A 23,683-nucleotide genomic window follows, 5' to 3' on the forward strand; every position below is an offset into this window, starting at 1 on the left:
GTAGCATGCATCAAGTCATATGTTAAACTAACCCAGTGGTTAAAAGGAAAAAAAGATCATTTGCCTTTTGGGATATCTATAATTTGGCAAGAGCCTACTAACCATTATGATGACTGTTATTTTTGCTTAACAAATGTTACTGATTTTAATTCAAACAATAAAAGCAGTACTGCATACCCAATGTTCGTTCAGCTATGAGACCAGTACCTTCATGATGTTGATTTACAGATTCAGATTGCTCCAACTTCTTGGAAAGAAATTCCTGATTCTCCAGAAGGCTCAACCAATGAACCCTTATCTTCAATAGATATTGATTCCAGAAGAATGAAATACTGAACCTCATCTCATCACATGAGTTCAGCAGAACTGAGGGACCTAATTTGTGACATGTATTTGTTGAAACAGCATACAGAATTCCTTGGTTCACAACTTAAAGAATGCAAATTATTATACAATGATAATAAAGTTTCAGTAAATAGAAATCAAAACGAAAATTTACTTAAATTACTTTAGAAGGGATGGTTTAATTTGTTCCTGCCATGATGTTAGGGACTAATGTCTGAACTGGACATTGAGAATGTTATTCATGATCGGCATTTATAGATTCATCAAAAAAAAGCTTAAAGGCAGTGTTGTTACATAACTCGAGTAAGTTTTCTTCTACACCCGTATGCACATGCTGTAGAATGAAAGAAACATATGAGAGTGTGTCAAAAATTTTAAAAGCTATTAAGTATGATAAACACTCATGGAGAATCATTGCTGATCTGAAAGCAATAGGGCTTCTTCTTAGTCTCTAGAGTGGCTTTACAAAATATATGTGTTTCTTGTGTTTGTGGGATTAGTTAGGCTACAGATAAACACTACGCTGTTAAAGATTGGCCAAAAAGAAATCAGATTACCCCAGGAAAGGAAAATGTCAATATTCCCCTTGTCAAAGCAGATCGTATTATTTTACTACCTCTACACATAAAACTAGATTTTCTTTTGGTTTTATTGGTTTCATTTTCACTTGCAATTTTCTCTAACATCAGCAATGAATGCTGAATGCTCTTGTCTATTCTATAAAGTTTTTGCTTAACTTTTTGTATTCATGTCAAACTGAAAACTTCCATGGAACACTCTGAATCTGTATAACTGGCCTAGACTAGTTTTTAAATCTTCATCTCCTTTTAATTCTAAATTCATCTTTTAGCTTTTAGCTTTCTGAATCTATTACAGTGAAAACTACATAAACAAAATTTCATTGAGATGAGTAATCACAAATTCTTAAGAATTCTTAAGATGATAAATTGTTAATGATAATGAATTAAAAGAGAGAAATTGGAGAGGTTTCACTACTTGTGAAGTCATAAATCTTTTGCAAATCACTATATCCAGTAATTAATAATGTAATAAAATTTTAAAGAAATGCAGTTACAGAACAAAGTTATAGAACAGTTAATCAATGCATTTTATTTAGAGCAATATATATATATATATATATATATATATATTGGTTTATTTTTATATATAGACTATTTTTTAATTTGCTTAATAGCTTAAACCATGGTAAATAAAATATCCAATCTAAGACTTATGCATGCATAAACAGAAAAGCTACATACACTGAATCAAAACAACTAATACCAATATTTATTAACCAAACAAATTTCAGCATAATACATAAAAAATTGGATATAAATACAATTAGTTAATTGGTTAATGAATGACTAGATCCTTATAAAAACTAAAATTCCCCTAAAACTTCAGCAAAAAACATTTACAAAATTTGGGAAGGCAACTGAACTTGATAAATTTCAACATATAAAACAATGATTCTTAAAATGTTTAATTTCGGTTATTTACTCTCCAGTAAATAAAATTTTTTTTATACACATAAAAAAGCTTACCAGATTTTACTACAAAACATTAATAATATCATAGACTTTTACCATACATTAACTATTATAGTTTGTCAGCACTGACAAACTCCAGCTGCGTACAAAATCCTTTCATGTCTTATATGATAATTGCTACGTTATGTCAGGGTCTATGAATAGAATGGTTGTAAGAGACTTGATATGAAATTTCAATAATTATTTTGCCATAGGTTTCATTAAGAATGAAAGTGCTACAGTAATGAACGTAGTAACACTGTACTCACCAAGAGATTAAGGGGAGTTATACGATACAGAATGAACTACAACCATTATGTATCATTCTATGAAAGCAAAATACACATTTATTTATTTTAGAATAGTTTTAACAAGGATTTCCAACTGAGTGCAGGCAGTGTATACAACTTTATAATAATTTTATCAAACATGGCCCGTTGGTATAATTATATAATTAAAAATGAAAGAACCCACTTATCAACAATTCTTCTGCATCTGTTCAAGCGCTTTCAGAATAAAATTCCATCATCAGGAACTTAAAAATTTTTGTTATAATCTTAAAAACTAAAACCACCAATAGTGGAAACATTTATAATGACAGGATGTTAAGTCGACAATCTTAAATATATGTCAACCACTGTTATATTATGTTACATAAACAAATTTACATGACAAAGAAGTTTTAGTTTTATTACGAAAACATAAAAATGTTTAAGTCCCTGATAATGGAATTTTATTCTGAAAGAGCTCGAAGAATGTATATATAAAAGAATTGCTGGCAAGCGGGTTCTTTTAATTATTAATTGTATAATAACTTTATTTTCTACAAAGAGAAACATTTTTCAAGTTGGCAGTACCACTTAGAAAATTCATCAGGAGAAGAGTTAAATTTTCATAAATTAAGAACAAACTTACCGAAATTACCCACTTTTTCCCAGTTAATAAATTGTTGTTTTTCTACAAATTAAAAAAAAAATTGACAACTTTATAACAATATAACTAGTGTTCAATTTGTTCAAAACAACCGCAAATTCTTATAAAAGCTAGATTTTGTACTTTCACGGAAATCATTTTTCAAAGCAGTGGTACTATCAACACTTCTACATAAGCAATTCAGTTAAAAAAACAAATGTGATGTGGTATAACAATTTATGGCTTAATTATAATAATAAAAAAACAACAACCAGTTAACACTAGAGATTTCTGTACGTGCATACTAATTCTACTTCAAGTGGTCAACTTCATATCAATTTTGCAAACCGGTTAATTTATTTAAAAAATTGAATTATAGTAAATTTATTTTCATGTTAATTTATGGTTAATTTTATGACAGTTTATTTAAGAAAGTGTTTGTCAAACTTTCAAACCACTTTTGAAAGTGGTTTTTAAATATGTTTAAAAAAATATATAAGATCAGAAAAAGGTAAGTTAACTTACTGTGCCTTTACAATGTCTATCCTAGTCTTCACATGTCAGTAAATAAATGAATATTGCAAAAGCAACACATTAGAGTTGCTTTCTCCAAGTGACAATGTTCATTTACTATACATCATAATAAGTCCATGATGCAAACACATGGAAGGTGTGCTTTATACCATTGTGTAAACCGAATATATCACCATTCACTTGGGTGAACTTGGCCATTAAGTACAACACTGTATTTAGCTCACTAAAGAAAGCAATGAGAAACAATTTAATTCATTATAAGTCTGGAATGAGATACTTTTTTATTCTTGAGAATGGCCATATAATTGCCATTCGCCAATTACAGATTGTAATTTGCAGTTTGTATCTCAGGTATGTCAGGCTGCTGATAGCTGTGACCATTGTTATGGCTGTTATGGCATCTACTTTTAGGCAGAAAAGATATTTAAAAACTTATATTTTATAGCTTTTTGGATAGTACTGGCTATTATGGTAGATTTGTCGTTTAACAGGGGACTTAACAAAGGGATCTCACTATATGTCATATGTTTCCTCTCCATTAACCGAGTTTCATGATTGAAATAGACAGGATCAGCTATACACAACTTTAATAATAGTAATACATTTTTAAGGGGGAACAATGATACAGGAAATAGAGTAGAATAAAATAAAAAATACAACAAAGTGGAATAGAAAATTAAGGAAAAATCTCAAAGAAATTGGGTGAGAAATAACTAACATATTCATAAAAAACAATGGGTAATGAAAACATCTGTAATTAAAACCAAAAATGTCATGGTGAGTAAAGAGTAGGAGAGAAAGATAAGGTGAAAGTCTGTCAAAATAGTTCCAACTACGCTTAAATTTTAAAACTTTAGATTATTTTGATAAAAAATAAGATTTATTCCATGCAAGTTAACTTAATTTTTTTTTACAACAGATGTTCTTAATTTTTAAAAAAAATTTATAAAAAAATTATTATACCATGAAATTAAAACTAGAAAATTTATAAAATAACAAACACCAAACACAAAAGCTACAAATGTTAACTAAAATATTTGAAATAAAGTAAAAAAAAACAAACTGTAAAAATTTGGCAATAATAAATACACTGCTTGGCTCTATATCAATACATATATATATATAAAGAACAATTACTACTATTTTTATTATTATTGCATTTTAGTTAAAACAGTATCACCTGTAAAAAAATTTCAAATAAGACATTACACAGTTGATTTTCTGGATTTTTTCATGGTATTTTCTGAATTTTTTCACTGTATATCCATGCATATAAAACATTTTTTATTAATTACTTGTCTAATTGGATTCCACCCAACCTTTTTATAGTGGATTTAAATTTTATTTCAACAAAACTGATATACCCAAACAACTATAGGTATTTTTGTTTTTCACACGTTCTAATCTTTGACACTATTAATAGGTTTTATCCTACAACCTTCCATTACTAAATTAACCTTAGGTGCCTTAATATGAAATACATATGATCCCAGTTCTTAAAGTGAAAATTTCTACAATCTTATTATTTTTTTTACTAAACCCCTTATATTTATATTTGCTTTTTTACTCATTTCCTTTACTTATTATGAGTTTTTTAAATGGTTATAAATTAACCATCAGGAAGTTAAAAAAAATACTTCATTTAAAATACCTTAATTTAAAAACAATAGGTAAACTCAATCTTAAAAATATTTAACACCTACTTTTATATACGGCAAAGAATAGAATGATGAATTTGTACCATGAAAATAGGAAAAAGTAGAGTACTTTTTTATACATATTAGTATAAATATTTAGTTAATTTAAATTGAATGACTAAAATAAAGCACTGAATATTTTTTAACATAAAAATGTTAAAAACATATCCTGAAACTGTACAATTAATGATACAAACTGCTTGACAAAAATGTTTTTTTTAGATTCTGAACTTTTACTTTATATTAGTAAATAATTTTCTGAAAAATATAATGGACTGTTACAAAATCTGCCTTTCATTGTACTGGCAACTCAAATCATTCTCTCAGCACTCCATGCACTACACATTGTACGGAAAACTACACTTGCTACGTGTTGTTCCTAACTTGTTTTGAGATTACCTTTACAGTTATATCCAAATTAACCAGCAACTGTTTTTTCCCTAATACAATACAACAATTACAAAGATAAAATTAAGTAAAACCTTCTAAATACAAAAAAAAATTAACACTGTAAAAGCCTAAGAGCAGCTCTAGCTTTATAATAAACTTATAATCCTAAAAACATGCAATATCATATCATCCTACAAAGCGTGCATGTAGCGTGCAAAAGCAAGCATCAGTTACATATTACACCATCACCTCTCCTTTTCCCCCACCACCAAAATATCAGTGAGGGGTGTGATTCCCGATTTGGGTCCTTCAATGTCATCATCATCATCAATATCACCTTCAATGTCATCAATACCTTCATCACTACTTGGTTTACCTACAACCACCACATTATAATCTAATACATAACTTATACATGATAAAATCAATTACAATTTTATTCAGATTACAGTCATATTAAGTTATTTAACCAAAGATTATACTTAAGATACAAATAAAATATTTTTAAGAATTTTTTACCATAGGTAACCGATATATTTATATAGTATTTTATTTATATATGATTACAGTATGGAAAAACAAAGAAGAAACTTTTAAGCCCTCCTTTCACAGTCGCTTTTCATAATGCTTGTTCAGTAATATTTAAAATCTCAATAAGTTTTTGATTAGTTGAATATAAGAATTGTTCTGAAAAACTACAAGTTTTCAATTTTTCTGTAATAGTGGAAAGAGTAAGGACTTCTGCCAATTTTAACTGTATATACTAAGGTGAAAAAATAAACTCTTAGTTACTAAAATAAATATGATCCAGCGATACAACCCAACTCTCATTAACAAAAAACCAAACCAAATTACTATTATTTTTTCAGGTCATTTACACTACATACTTGTCATCCTTTGAAAACAACACAGCTGACACAATACAAAGGAATACATACTGAATGGACATTAGTGCAAGACAGGATTACTTCAACTGTTACGTGCAACTAACCATGAATAAAGTGTTGCCATCTGACAAGAAGATTAAAGTAAAATTTACCTGTGCATAAAATATACACCCTTATTCTAAGAATAATTTATTTTACTTATCAATGAGCAGTACTTCTGTATGTGAACAATTACACTTAAATAGGAATGATAACATTTTATTTTCTATCTGTAAAACAGGAGGAAATTTACAGTGCACACTACTGGCACAAAATACCCTTACAGACATATTAACTTCTAAAATAAGTAAAAATTAAACAATGTAAGTTACTGCCAATAACATACATACTGAATTATAATTAACAACCATCCTCGTGATTCTTAAGGTGAGAAATTGTATAAATACTTAAACATAAGAATAATCAATTAAAATATTTAAAAAAATGATCTTACTTTTAAGTGTCATCCGCCTACTAGATTTCCTAGCTTTCTCTGATGATAAAATATTATTTAAAATACATTGCTCGGCATAACAAAATATGACCACACTTTTAAAAAATGTTATCAAATGACTTTCAAACTATGTGAAAATTATTCTTAGAGATCTTTCTAGAGATAGTTGTTCAGCTTCTTCATCGGTAGAAGCTGGTTTTCGTATTTCGTTTTTTATTATTTGATGTTACTAGTAAAGAGTAACACAGCTATTTAATGGTGCTTGACTTAAAAATGGAACAAAACCTTTTTATTAGTATGTTGCATTGGGTGTTTAATAAACTAAATAAAACAAAATAAAGGTTTTTAAAGAATTACAACATGACAGCATATATCAGGGTTTCTTAATTTTTTTACGATGTATGCCGTTAACAACAGAGCTGCTGGTAACTCCAGGGGCAAACGAGTTTACATAATTAATTGTAGAAGAATAATTTCTACATAGTTCTACCAGAATTGTGAACAATTATAACTCATAAATTTAATTATAGTAGAGACAACAATTGTAACAAATTGGGATAAGATAACACTTAATATATTATTATATTAATTGTTCAATAACTCAATGTACCACACTGTTTTATTGTTGGAAAAGTGAAAATACTATAATACCTTTAAATTAAAAAAAAAAATTAAAGAAATTTTTACAATATGCTATATAATCTTTAAAAGTAGAAAAAAATATTATTCAAATAGCACATTTTTAAAAATACCATTCATACAGAATATTAAGGTCTTACTAAAAATAATTATTATTTTTGTTTTACAATTCTGGAAATTCAGATTTTCAGAGACAAATTTTTCAATTTAATAATCTCCAGGGTTCCTCATTAAATACACAAGTTTCTGTACTTATTTGCATTATCAAATTTTAAAATATAACTCATTTAATTAAAATTAATATTCTCATAATCATTTGTAAATTTAGTTTTTATATGAGGCTAATTGTAAATAAATAATTTGCAGTTCAGGCTATACAATTATTCTAGGATACAAGCAAAGAAATTAAGTATTATTATTATTATACACAGCCCTGCAGCTTACAGGTAAAACATGGACTTGATTTTATGTAGGCGCTTATATTAACAAGTTTTCTAATAGACAGATTGGCTTCTACTTACAGTACTAGTAAAAAGTCATGAAAAAGAAACAGTAGAAGGAAGCGTGCACTAAAAAAATACTATTTACAGCTAAAATTATGTCATATAGTTTTCATTTTAAGCATGATACAGAAATAATATTACAAATTCCAGGAATATCACCAATATAGTAATGGAAATGAATACTTATCCATAAATACTTGATATATCCTGTTGAATTGTATCACAAAGTTAATCTTTCTAGATAATACTAGGAAACAAAAAAAAATTTTTTTTGTCTCTGGAAGAAAAGTATGTGATTATGGTAATATTTTTTCTCCTCAATTCAAATATGATATCAGTTTTTCCCCATCATGCAAGGTTTCTGAGAGACAAGCATTTATAATTTTAAATACTTCAATACTTTCTGCATTCTTAACTACAGAATATTAAAACATTTGACTCTTCTAGAAAGTACGAAATGACAATTCTGTGTTCTATTTTGACTGTGAAGCATCTCTCTTGATGGTCCAATAATAATAATAGACCAGCATTAGGATCATTTGCCTTGATACCTCTTTTCCATAGCTGAAATCTCCTGATGAAATTGCTCCCCATGCTCATCTCACTCACTGTACCAAGATTTTCCAGGAAGAAATCTAGGTACAAGTGCTGGAATTGTGCTTTTAAGGAAATATTGCAACTCAAATTTTTATAAGATCACTGACAATATCACAGTAATTTTCCTTTGCCTTTCAATTTCCCAAAAAACTCTGAGTAAAATTTTTGAATACTTGCCAAGCTGCATCCTCCAGTGGATTCTATAGTTCCTCAAACTTTTCATCATGCATTAGTGATTGTCTTGTGGACCCACAAATATATCTTCTTTAATTTTTGCATCACTCATTTTTGGAAGTACATGAAACCAGGATTGTTGTCCATGGCCTTGATGAAATTCTTTGTTAATTCTAGTTTGATACAGAGGCAGATACACAATTTAAGGATTACACAATGGGTCATCTTTCATTTTTTCTGTTCAGGAATGAGTGATTTGCATTTAGGCCATTCTTTTCTAATGAAATGGTTTTTTTCGTCCCTTCTACACCATTCACACAAAAAACAATAGTACATTGTGTAACCAAGCAGCAGACCAAGAATAAGTGCAATTACCTTCAAATACTACAAATATTCCATTCATACATTTCAAGCTTTTCCAATATAAATTGAAAGTTTTCATATGTTTCTCTTATATTAGCAGAGTGAGCCACAGGTACTGATGGGAATTTATTGCCATTATGCAGAAGTACACGCTTTAAATTAACTTTAGAGGAATCAATGAACAAGTGCCATTCTGTTGGGTTGTGATCATTACAAAGTGTCTACATAAGAGAAGAAATGTCATTACAAAACACTAAGCCATTTTCTTCAGAAAAATATTCTTTAAATTCAGAATGACGATTACGATAAGTACATATCTTTTGTATTCTTTTGAAGAAGATTCCATCCTTTTAGCTGGCACGCACACATCTCAGACTGTTTTTTGCCTAACATTAAATCTCATATGAGATTGTTAAGACTTTCTTGAGTCAGTAAATTAGATACAGATGAACTGCTTTGTTCAAAAGTTGTATCACCAGAATCTGTTTTTTTTTTCTTCCTAACTTTCATCAGACTCTGAGCTCTCTTCAACTAATGTCACATGTTCTGGAAACTTTGGTTTGGTCAATTTTTTGCAGTGTGGAACTGGTCTCATTGGAGATTGCAAGTTAGGTATACCACTGCACATTTTTATTTTGATGTAATCCCTTTAATATTTGTTAAGCAGAAATAATAGTCAGGAGAGTGATCTTTGGGTTCTCTCCAAATCATAGGGATAGCAAATGGCATGTGGCGTGTGCCATTCTTTCCGTGCAGTGAGAAGCCTAGAACACAATAAACAACAGTTATGTGGGGCCCAGGCTCTTGTTTGGTCCATGACTTTACACTCAAAATAAAGTTCATAACACTCTTTTACTAATGGAGTAAGCTTTCAAACTCTAGGCATTTTGAACTGACTAATTAAAAGAAATAAAGTTGTAAATAAGTTATACACAATTCAGACACACAAAGCATTCACAATGACATGTTTACTGGTTCACTACTATCTCACAACTGGCATTGTTCTGATGAATGTGTGCTACACTAGATCACATATCTATACACATATGTTATCATAAGGTTATCTAAGGTCACAGGTTATCTAAACCTGCATAATAATAGCTATACATATCTATACATATGCGTACATATCTATACACGTCTGAACCTGCATAATAATAGCGACGTTACCCATGAGTTAGCTTATTTGGTTCCATCATATATACAATGCTGTACGAGCTTTTACTTGACAACGGACAAATGGATGAAAGAACGTTTTATAATATTTTAAAAAATTAAAAAAACTGTGGGTGATGAGAAATTCATATTTCAACATCACCCGAATACATATTTGAAAACAGGAAGAACTGCACTAAGTACATTGCATCATGATGACCAGTGTAATCGCATAACATTTACATATTCCTGCCCTGAACTGTAACAAATGCAACATCTGTAACTAATGACCTTGTAACTCAACGTATAAAACCATCCCCTTGACTACAGAAAAAATGCTTTCAGTCAACATCATATTTCAGTTTTCCAATAATCCAATATCCTTCCAATAATAGTCATACATTCAGTATTCTCAATGCAATCAAAACAATAAAATGTGCATGGTAGGAAGGAAAAAACAAACATATTAATAAAAGCTCGTACGAACAAAATTTTGCAGATAATATCAAAACCAAAATAATAATGAAGATTAAGCCCCCCCCTATGGAAAACCCTATATGAAAAGGACAGGGTTCACTCTTTCCTTTTTATCAAACTTCATGCACAAAAATCTACAAATGTAAGCAGATATAATGAAGACTTAATGTGTCAGAACTAACTAAAAAACTGAATGATTTTTTTTTTAATAATAAACAATGGTACAAGCAAAATTATAGAAACCGTACATCCTATTATAATAAAATTTTAACTCAAATCAACTTTGTATCTCATTGAGATACAAAGTTAAACAGCTAAAAATAAATCACACTTTCGTTGTTAGTAAATCCAAAACTAATGCAGTTGAAGGAATAAAAATCATTCTACTTATTTCTTCATTTATTTGCTTATTTTCTTATAATTACAATCATACTGTATCCTTCCCTATAAAAATAAAAAATAAATATATTTATTCAATTTATAATATTAACAGATTACTATTGTGTATGTAAGTAGGTTGCGTTAAACACAAACTTGTAAAAGTGCAGATGGATTTTTCAGTTGTTTAAGGTTTAGAAAGTTTAAATTCAAAACACTAATTAAAAATATTCTCCAGAGTTGCTTAAGCTATAGGGGCTTACTATTATGATTTTTATGAAAATAAAAATAATTTTTTCATAGTGTAAATCAGTAATTATCAAATAACTATTGTTCAAATTGTTTTTCAGTTCTTCATTATTAATTTTCAGTTTATTTCTTATTATAGATACAGTTTAATCTTAGGGATGCTAGGGCACATGTTAGTTACATCATAACTTATCATTTTCGTTTACAGTTAAACTATTTAATTTTTAATTAAATTGTACCCATTTTTTATAATATTCTTATTAGGCAAACTGATTTTAGATCTGAATATTTTATCTATTATTTTAGTAATAAAGTAACAACGAGCAGATTTGAAATTAATTAATGGTCATATTGGGTTATCTTTTTTATGTATCTTTGGAAGACCAGTAAAGTTTTAGGGCCTAAACTTACTGGTTGATCTTAAGTTATAGATAGATAATATTATAACTATCATCAGAAATATATGTCAACAAAATTATTTTGAGTTTAACAATGAATTTTACACTCAACATAATACTTTACCCGTGTGATTTCCATTATCGGCTCTATTATGGAGAATTATATTTACAGAATAGTATATGGGATTATCCATATTCATAAAATTTAATTATGGGTTCGTTATATTTTGGTAGTCTATGAACCTGTTATGAATAATGAACAATTAGTAATTTAAAAAAAAAAAACTTAATTCCTATCATAATAATTTAAAACTTATCTTCGAAACTGACAAATACAGAAAAATAAATTTTTAGATGTTGACAGAGAATTAGTAAACGCAATAAAATTATAACAGCTGTATATAGGAAACTAACAACAACTAACAAAACAACTATAAACATAAGTTCAAATCATCCTTGGGCACACAGAATTAATACATTTACAAACATGTTAAGTAGAGTAATGCATTACACACATAATAATAAAGAAAAACTAGATTTAGAAATAGATATAAAATGTATTGCAGTAAAAAATGGATGTAACTCGACATTAATTGATAATATTTATAAAAAACAAAAATTAAAATCTAATAATGAAACACTGTTGATACCAATAAATAATAAAAATGTTGATGAAAATATTTATGTAAAATAAATGATCCTAATAATTTGTATGGTATCTATAAAATAACATGCAATGATTGTAACAAAATTCATATTGGGAAAATTAGAAGACCATTTAGGGCAAGGTTTGCAGAACATATGATCTTATAAAAACACGTTAGGGTTCTCCAATCTTGCAGACCATTTAATAATCACTAAACATTCAATCACCGATTCAGATACAAATTTAAATATGGAAGAAAAAGTTTAACTGATGATGAGGGAAAACCTCGAAAGCGCTATTAAAACAAAAATTTAGCATACGGTAAGAAGCATTATTGAATTCTGTACTCTTGGTGTTTTTATACTTTTGTGTTTGAAATATATATAAAACCTTTATACTGACAGTGGATGTGTGGGATAGAATGGATGTTCCAGCCACCTTGGTATTTATGTCCCTCTGTCAGTAGTGTCATGTCAGAGCAACAGGTTCCATCATTAACAAGATACCCTCCAAATTTTGACTAAACTGGAAGCACAGTTTAAGGATATGACTGTCACATGTCAAGTCTACGAACGGGCCAGTAAATTTAATGTCACAATTGGCATTTAAGAACAAATGTGTAATGGAAATTGGATTCCATCGATCCATGACTCTCACTGATGACAGCTGGCATCTTATGGATGATGAAATTGCTTCAGAAGTGGTATTAGTCATATAAGGAAGTGCCCGTTACATTATCACAAAACACCTTGGATTCTACAAAGTCTATGCAAACAAGGTGGATTACAAGACTTTTGTCACAAAATTACGAACAAGGAATATAACCAAAGGCTGACAGGGAATTTGCCAAATGCTCCTGAGGGAAAACATTTTTTTCATCGTATTTACATGATGAAACATAAGTCCATCCCTACAATCCTATGTTGAAATCAGTGAGTATGGAGTGGCATAGGAGTGGAAAGCCTTGCAAGTAAAGGTGGAAACATGTCTGTCACCTGGAAAAGTTCTCGCAACCGTCTTTTGAGACTGGAAAGGCATCTTGCTTGTCAATTTTCTTCACAAATGTCACATGGTGGTGCTGCATACTACTACCAACTCTTGCACAAAGTGAAAGCTGCCTATAGGATCAAAAGATGCTGTCAGCCAATCAGAGATGTGATTAACCTTCACTTCAACACCAGGCCTACACAACTGTTCCATGTTCCAACACTTTGGAAAAATGGATAAAATTTACTGGGAAACCTCAAAACAACTCTTGTATAGTCCACATTTATCCCCTTGTGATTTCTTTTGGATTTGGGCCATTGAAGATGGCACTCACTGGGAGGACACTGATTCCAGAGTGATGAAAACACTGAGCCAGTTGTGCACAACTGGCTCTAAAATGTCCTCAATCTTTTTATGAAGGATGGATCAACAAGTTCCCTACATGTTGAGGAAAATGTACAAAACTTCAAGTGACTACATAGAAAATCAACAAATATTTTTTATTTTTACTCTGTACCAAAAAATGTTAAACAAAAGTCCAGTTTATATTTGACTGATCTTCGTATATAAAGAGTAAAATGGATGAAAAATTTGAATTTTTAGGTATTTACAGTAATAAAATTAAGAAATATATAACCAGGCATACCTTAACAGTAACTTAAAATAAATAACTTAAAAAAATAACAATAGTCTTAATTATGACCTAATTTGTTATCATTTGTATATGAACATTGTCAAAAGCAATCTTATAAACATTATATAATATTGAAATTCAGTATTACTGTGTACTATAAGTACAAAAATATAATAATATATGCAAATACAGAACTGCTTTTTATAATATTACAAATGATGAATTTAAGCCTGTGCACGCATGCAAATATTAAATTTGTCTAAATTTACTTTTGCAACTTTTTATTCCATTGCAAGTCAATCTTGGAAAAAATGTTCATTAAAGTAAAATTAGAATCCTGTGTAAATATGATACTATTACCTAAGGTTGTTTAAACAATGAAGAAAATGAATTACAGATACAATAATCACCAGTGACAAATTTGCAGTTGTACTGTTGATGAAAGCAAAAAAATCTTCCACCATATGTTTGACATTTGTTTATAGAATTATTGATGATAAGATTGAAAAAGTAAAAATAAATAAATACAGATAATTTGAAAAATACTAATGACAAAATACTACATGTTATCTTCAGTGCAAAAAGAAGATTGTAAGAATTATAAATTTTAAACATCAATGTCAATTTATTATGTTTTAGATGATATATACACATAAAGAAAAAATAGTTATTACATTTCAGACTTTACTTGAAGCAAAATGCAGACAGATATGGGTCACAGTTTTTTTGAAAAGTACTAGGCAAAATATTCTTAGTTTGTACCGATCTGGTTAGAGATCTACTTGTCTCAAACGAATATTCAAGAGTTCTTTTTTGTATTTTGTAATGTTCTTTTAATATAATAGCGATAAACAAATGCGAACATATGTATATAGATACACTACTTTATCTACAATATTCAAAAGTTGCTCTTACATTAATTGTTAAAAAAAGAAAAATAACAGTAAATTATCTTTAAATTAAATAGTTTTAAGTAGAATTTATAAAACAATTGCTAAATTTTTTTATTTTACAGGAGACAATAAAGAAATTGCCGGTAAAAATACTACATGTCAGCAAAACAACCACTTCAATTAATACTAAGAAGATAAATCAACTAAAAGGTTAAATTAACTACGATTAACTACACCAGTTATAAATCTGAGTTACAAATCGAGATGGTAGAAGAAAACAGAAAAGATTGGAAGAAATAAATTAAAAGATTTCACTTAATAAAAGTAATTTATATTTCACAATCAAATCTGAAGGATCAAGTGTTTTACTCTAGTAATTGATTTAATTGAATTATCAATGGGTAAAATAAATTCACAACTAATTATCAGAGAAAACATAAGAAATAATATAAAATTATAAAAAAAATTCCATGTAGGATATAAATATATGCCGCATTATTGTATAAAAAATGATTTGATGTTTCTTATAAGAAAATGTAGGAAAATACAAAAAAATAAATTTGATCACCAAACTAAAAAAAAAGTACTGGAAATGAGCTTACTCATTTATAGAAGTGACGTAAAACCAGTGCTAAGTTATTCATTTACAGCAATTAAGAAGGTTATTCAAGAACATGGTACTTATATTAATTAATAATAATGTCACAAACAACAATAATTAAATCTTGTTAAAAAAAAAAAAAATCTAAAAAAGTTTGTAACAAACCATGCTATGATAACATTAAAATAAAAATGGACATGAATACATATATATAAAAAAAGTGGATACAAACCCTACATGCAACATCTTAGAATGATATCATCGATACACCCTGATAAAAAATAAAACTAATGTTATCACAGACCTAATATAACATATTTTAATCTAATTATTTACTGTTTAAGAAGCAAATGAAAATAATTATTAAAAAAGGAGAAGAAAAATATTTCATAATAAATACTTCTGAAACTAAGAAAATAATAAATATATATGCGTGTAAATTAATTATCATAATAAAGGAGTAAGATTAAAGAATATAAGGATTTTGTTTTTTCTTGATTATGTTCACATAAGCCATAACAAATTATGTACAAGTAATGTGGATGATATTATATAATAAAAATAGCTTACATTACTTATCAAACCCACCTTTTAATTTAAAGGCTAACACATTACTGTTAAACCAAGTAGATAAACATGTTATGCATAAATTTTCTTAATTATAGACTTGTGTATTAAATTTTAATACTTATTGTAAAAATAAAATTATTAATAGATTAAAAGAATGTTTTGTTCATTTTTTTTTTTTTTACTGTTATTATTATTAATAAATAAATATATTTAAATTTAAAAAAAAGTTAAAAAAATGGTGAGGCCAGATTCAAACCGATGTGCCTTCCTTTGTAAGATCCAAATATTTCATCGATTAAAATTTTATTTGGTGATTTTTGAGTTATGTGAGATACGTACATACAGACGTCATGCCGAAATTAGTCAAAATGGATTTAGGGATGGTCAAAATGGGTATTTCTGTTGAAATCTGAAAACTGAGATTTTTCGCTATCACAATATTTCCTTTACATCGTATAGGAAGTAAAAAATTAACATTTATGATTGGATAACTTATCTAAATTACAAAATATTTCGGTCCTAGTGTAGGAGGTATATGACAAAATTTTAGAATAACTATTCTGTAAAGATACAACAGTTACAGACAACTTACTATTGTATTAGGGTAGTAACAAAACCGAAAAAAGTAAGATATCACTAAAAACATTTTCACGATTAAATTTAATAATCATTATTTTTGTAAATTTTTGTGCTTGATCATGTAAGCATGATTCCTTCTTATTTATCTTTCATTTGTTATTTCTTCTTCTTACTTAAAAGAATAGATTATTTAAACATATTTCCCAGCAGTTTCTATTAGTTTTCTGTTCAGTTCAGATAACCACCATAGATAGCTCCTCACAATTCTTACATATTTTGTTTCAGTGAAATAAATCTATTCTATCGTAAATATTTGTGTTTGCATTAAAATATTCCAGCACCTTTATGGTATGAGGCATTAGCATTCGAAAGTAATCGAATGCAAGAATCACATGTGAACACTGGTCGTCTAGAGATTTATCTCCACAAAAATATTCAATAATAAGTTCTTTCATGTCATATAGCTAAGTAACTAATTGTTTATTACATTTATTTATTTACATCATCACTGATGATACCTTTTTTTAGGTATTAATCTATTATTCACTTTCACAATGGTTATTCATTAACCATTAAACTGAGAAATTTATAAAACTATAATAAAAGTATGACACAATCCAATGTAAAATTGAAGAATTAGATTCTGATCCCATTATCGCTAATGATAGGATTCACATTGGGGAGAACTCTTGCATGCCACAGAATGTAATTGAGGTCATTAATAGATTTCTATAATTTTGATAGCCAGAGTTTGTCAAAATACATCTAATGTGCTAGGCAACCCGATTCAATTGTTGCTGAATAAGTAACCAGTATTTGATGGTACTTTATTAGAATGGTAATATTATTTCATTATGTTCAACGATCGAATGCACTCAAAAGCTGACCTTTCTGATATACAAAAACTACATCCCCTTATTCTTTCTTAAAAGGCACTGCATTTGATATGGTAAAAAATTTATCCATTACCAATGAGAACTATTCAGTAGGTATCACTTTATTAAAAAATAGATACAATAATATATAATATCTACATATTGCCATTCATCATGTAAAGAATATATCTAGCACTTATCATTTTATTGTAATTTGTTCATCTGTAACTCATTTGCCAACTGATGCATTTGAATTGACTAACACAATCTTTAATTTCCAAAATGGACCCTATCACAGACTGTGGAAGGAAAAATTATCTCACACAATTTCCCAGTTTTCAGAATTTAGTCAAATTTCTCAAGAACAGAAAACAACTACTGGAAAATGTGTCTGTTAATTTGGATTCTAAAACTAGATCGAGTTGTCACATTAAGACATAACCAAGGTAACTAACAATAATATTATAATAAAATTTTACAAATACAAATCATTTGATTACCATTCCAAACCATTTGTTTGTTACATGTGCAGTTCAAACCATCCTATTTACAAATGCACAATTTTTGAAGACTAAAATATAAGTAATCGAAAGGGAGTTCTAACAAAAAAAAAAAACCATTTGTCTTCAATCGTCTACATCCTGGTCATTTTATTACACATTGCCCTAGTAAAAAAATATGTCTGTAAACTTTGTTTGAAATTACATCATTCAGCATTCTTTACTTGAAATCACAAGCTTAATTGTTCATTGATTCTGAAAAAACCCATTCTTCAAAAATACATTTAGAAATGTACATAGAAGATTTGTTGTTAAACTCCCACGTAAACCAGAAATTGTGCTGGGTGAAACAATGCGAAATGAAGATTTTTAAGTTTGGTAAACAATCTTAACCGTAGTCAGTCTCTCAAAAGGAAGTATACTGAATTCATAATTACAGAACCATATGTATTTAATTACCACATCAGCTTAAAGAAACAAGTTGTTTTATGATGGTTCTGTTAAATCATCAAACAACTTGTCTATTAATGATAACTTACAAGTTGGTCCTATTGTCCAGCAGAATCTCTTTTCAATAATACTTAGATTCAGGTTACATAAGTATGTTTTTACAGCTGACATTGTGAAAATGTTAATACAAATTTTAGTTAGGTCAGAAGATAGTAGTAATCTACAAAGGATCTTACTAACAGAGGATTTCACTAACAAAGAATTAAAATACTACGCTTCGAGAACTGTGACTTACAAAACAAATAGTGCATCATTCCTAGCTATGAGATGTCTTGTTCACACAGTGAAAAAATAAAGATCAATTTCCATTTGCTTACAAAACCATATTAAATAACTTCTATGTTGAATGTATTACAGGATGTGACGATTTAAATATGTTAAAGAAATTAAATGCAGACATAACTCATTTATTAAATCAGTTTGGGTTTTCTTTACACAATGGTTCTCTAGTGATTTGAATCTCTTTCCATTAAACACTAATTGTAATATCTTATTAAACAAGGATGAAGATGTTTGCACATTAGGAATCCTACGGAATAACCATTTTGACAATTGGATATTCAAATTTATTAAACAAAAACTGTTATAGCATTTTTATGTGGGCCAATAGTATTTTTATGTGAACATTTTATGCAATTATTATTGCAAGCTAAATGTCAATAGAACGACATATTGCCTATCATTTATTATCTTGATGGAAATATTTATACATCCAATTAAAGTCAGCTTGAGCAATATTATGATTAATAGATTTAATTCAATAATTCTCTATTCTCTTTTCAAATTCATGGATTCACAGATTTATCATTGAAAGGTATATACGAGGGGCATTCAGGACAATCAGTTCCCATTCAGGACAAGTTAGTACCCAACTTAATGTCAGATGCTTTCATTACCACATCACAGAGGTATAGCAAAGCAAATTTTTTTTGATAACAAAACAAATTTTAAGGCCACAAATAACATTCTCCATGAACTGTTATTTACAATAATATTCAAATCAATATTATTATTATTACAATAATATTCAAATCAAAGGCATCCCAACACAATATTCAGATCTTTGAGAGGGATAGATTGGTGGTCATTTATCTCTCAGTTTTCCCTGTACTTTGGTGGATTGTGGAAAAGCGGGATAAAAAGTGTTAAATATTATCTTTGTTGTATAAGAGGACAAACTATTCTTAAATTTAAAGCGATATCTTCTATCGTACTTCCAAACTGATGAAGCTATTTTAAATTCACGCCTGCTAATTCTTCTGATCTGAAAGATCCACAACCATCAACGACCGAACACCTTCTCACTGGATCTGCTATTAGTTCAATTTCTGACTGTGATGTCACTGAAATTTCTATTGATTGTTTAGGCCAATGGCAATTATTTAAAAAATTTACCCAGTGTGTTTGGAATAAGTGGTCAAAGAACTACTGAAATCAATTGCAACAAATTGCTAACTCCTAAAAGGAATGTCTGAGAGGGAGACTTAGTATTGATAACAGACAAAATTTCTTTCCTCTACAGTGGGTAAACACGGTCTAATAATAAACACATTTGCAGGAACAGATAATTTAGTACATGTTGTGGATGTCAAAACACCACTCAGAATATTACAGAGACCAGTACACAAGTTATGTTTATTACCAATCATAAAAATTTGAACTGCTTTTTTACAATTTCCTGTTCCATATTTAAGAGGTTTCTGTGTAATTTAATAAATCGTTAATGACTTATCAATTGAAAATATTCAATTTTTCAAATTGTTCATGCCATCAAGACTATTAGCACCTTAAAAGGTAAAACACCTTTTAAGGTTACTAACACTGTCTATTTGTTTTAATTCAAATTTGTTTATGATATAATTACTTGTTCTACGCACTTATTTAATTAATAATAATGTTCACTTAACTTATTATGATGCTTGTTAATATAGACAATTACTCATTTGCTATTTATTGTTATTATCTAAATTAATTTTTATATGTTGTTTCTAAATATTTGAAAGGAAAAAATCATATGATTTTTTGAAAGCAGTATGTTCGATCACGTAGGCATGATGATTCTTATTTACTTTTCATTTGTTATTTCTTCTTCTTACTTAAAAGAATAATTTATATAAACATACTACCCTGATACTACCCAATTTCTGTTCAGATGACCATCGTATCTGTGTTAAAATGTTCCAGCACCTTTATGGTATGAGGCATTAGCATATTAGCATTTGAAAGTAACCGAACACAAGAATCGCACATGAACAGGTCATGAATGAAAAAGTGGTCCTCAAAATTAGACAGAAGTAAAAATTTAAGAAAAAAAATCTTAAAAAAGTGTTAGGGAAAATAAAATCATACAAAAAAAATATTGACAATCAATAAAAAATGTAATATTAAAAATGAAATATTTAAGTAAATGTTTTGAAAGCAACTAAAATGTTTTTTAAAAGAAATCAGAAGAGGGAGATTTAGTTATATGTCAGAATTTTGTACAAAAATGTGTACTCACAAAAAGTACACTTGGTATATTGGTGCCACACACACTAAGCCACCTAGGTTAATTTAATTATTTTGTGATGAAAGTAAACCGTAGGTGAAACTTAGGAGAATAAAGGTTAGAACATAAAGAGCAAATAAAAATGAACTTGAAGGATGTATTACCATATAATCCTACCCTAATAAACGGCATTTGTATGTATATATATATATATATATAATCATACATACATATACATTTTTTTTATATATCCCAAAATTTCTATATACCAGTGGCAGAAATAACTTCCCAGTTTGAAGGGCTAATAAAAAAATACGTAATAGATTTTAGTCAAACTTTTATTATACCATAATAAGAATTATAATTGCCATTTATTGTATATCTAAATGATTAAAGTTTCAGTTACTTAAAAATAATATCATTTAAATGGCGACCGTCATTGTCTATACACGACTGAAGCCTCACTCGGATATTGTGCATTACTCTCGTCATCTCTTGTGGAATTTCCGCGATTTCGTGTCGGATAGCAGCTTTGAGTTTACTCTTTAAGTAGCCCCATAGAAAGAAGTCACAAGCAGCAAGATCGGGTGAATGAGCTGGCCACGGCATGTTACCTCGCGGTGAGATTAAACGCCCTGGAAACATTTGTCTTAGGACTTCCATAGATTGTCTTGCTGTGCGAGCGGTTGCACCATCCCGTTGATACCATACAACACGATTTCAAATTTCATTCAGTTTTGGCTTCAGGAAGTTGTTTAGCATGTGTACATAACGTTGAGACGTAACTGTAACTGTTCGCCCTTCCTCCTCAAAAAAATACGGGCCTATGATTCCAAAGTCTGCTACAGCACACCAAACTGTAACATGTTGGCTACGGAGAGGTCGCTCATGCAGTTGTCTAGGATTATTTTCTGCCCGATAACGAAAATTTTGCTTATTGACATAACCTGATAAATGAAAATGCGCTTCGTCAGATGAGAGTACGACTGCATTGTTTGGAACATTTTCAAGGATAGCGTGACAAGATGCAATACGACTGGCTCGATCACGTTCACTAAGTTCCTGCACAACCATTATTTTATACGGGTGGAAGTGCAGGTCTTTGTGTAAAATTCTTCTCACTGTTCGATCAGCTATTCACAAGCTGGCAGCGTACCTACGGGCTGGACGCCTTGGAGATCGTCTAACTGCTTGCTGGAGTAGTTGAATGTTCTGTGGAGTTCGAACGCTGCGAGGTCTACCGCTCATCTGATTTTCACGATTCAAATGGCGTATATATCAGCAGGTTGAGTGCTAACTGCTTAACGCTCTTGGTTATCCGGAAATTAAATCACTTAGCCCTATGTTTTGATTGCACTCACCCATCGTAAAACCAACTGATTCGATCTTTCGCTAAATACGCTCAAACCTGTGCGCTAGCACAGCTGTACAGTATAAACTTATTTAGACTATATGTAGAAATAAAAAAAACTTTTTAAACACCACTCTTATATTAAATGCACTTAAAAGAAGAAAATAAAAAATATGTAAAAAAATTTGTTAAAACATCACACTATTAAATTAAAACGCACTAAAATGTAAAAAATAATTTTAGGACGGTATCGCACAATGTATTTGACACAACAAGCTTTGACAGTGATATGTAAGATTATCTGAAAGTCATAGCTCCAAATTAAAAATTTGATGTTTTTGCCAATCTTTTCTTATGTGATGAATGGCTTAAAGAGTGGGGAGTGCAAACACGCATAAGAAAAAAAATTGGCAAAAACATCAAATTTTTAATTTGAAGCTATGACTTTTACATAATCTTATACATCACCATCAAAGCTTGTTGCCAAATCCATTCTGAGATACCTTCCTAAAATTATTTTTTTATCTTTTAGTGAATTTAATTTAAGAGAGGTGTTTTTAAATTTTTTTTACATACTTGTTATTTATTTATGTGATTTGTTTTTCTTCATGAAATAATGAACTATAACCAAAAAGTAGGCACCAGAATTTACCAAACACTAGCGGAAAATCCTGATTCATTAGTATCAATTTCTAGAGTTAAATTTCTAATTTAACTTTTATTATATCAGTTTTCATCATTCAAAAAAAAATATTTTTACACAAGAGGTAATCAATTTTTAGCACCTAATAATCCTATTCTGAGATGCCATCCACCAGGGCAACCCGCCCGGAGGGCCTAGCTGTGGAGGGGTGTCATAGGCCACCTTACAGGTAGTGTAATAATATATATGTTATTTATAAATGTCATGAAGGTATATTAATTTTTCCTCCATACAATTTCCCGGTTTAATTTAAAATTGGCACAATATAAATCAAATGGGGTAACTTATCATTCAATCTATAATTTGTACCTAGTACACCCCTAACAGAAGCTGCACTGTACAAAATAATCTTCACAAATAAATACTGATAACATTGATGAAAATCAAACAAATCATTATGCTGATAATTTATTTTAAGGAAGGAAGTATTTATTATGTATTTATTTATTATCATTTTGTCTATAAATATCTCTTTATAAAAGAGTTAGTAAGTTGTTAAATTACATTAAATTATATAATATACAAATAATACAAACAAAACTAAAAAAATTAAGTTTTTATCCAAATAATAATATGAAATTAAAAGATTTAAATGATTATGTTAATATATTAACATTGTTATA

The 23,683-nt window shown here is 29.0% G+C and overlaps 1 pseudogene; it reads right to left on the reverse strand.

Moving 5' to 3' along the window:
• Window positions 1-3,419: 3,419 nt before the first annotated feature.
• The window catches only part of LOC142318553 (tyrosine-protein phosphatase 10D-like), an 85,698-nt pseudogene continuing 65,434 nt past the window's right edge, over window positions 3,420-23,683 (reverse strand).

The sequence above is a fragment of the Lycorma delicatula genome, chromosome 1, assembly GCF_047948215.1.
Source record: "Lycorma delicatula isolate Av1 chromosome 1, ASM4794821v1, whole genome shotgun sequence".
NCBI lineage: Eukaryota > Metazoa > Arthropoda > Insecta > Hemiptera > Fulgoridae > Lycorma > Lycorma delicatula.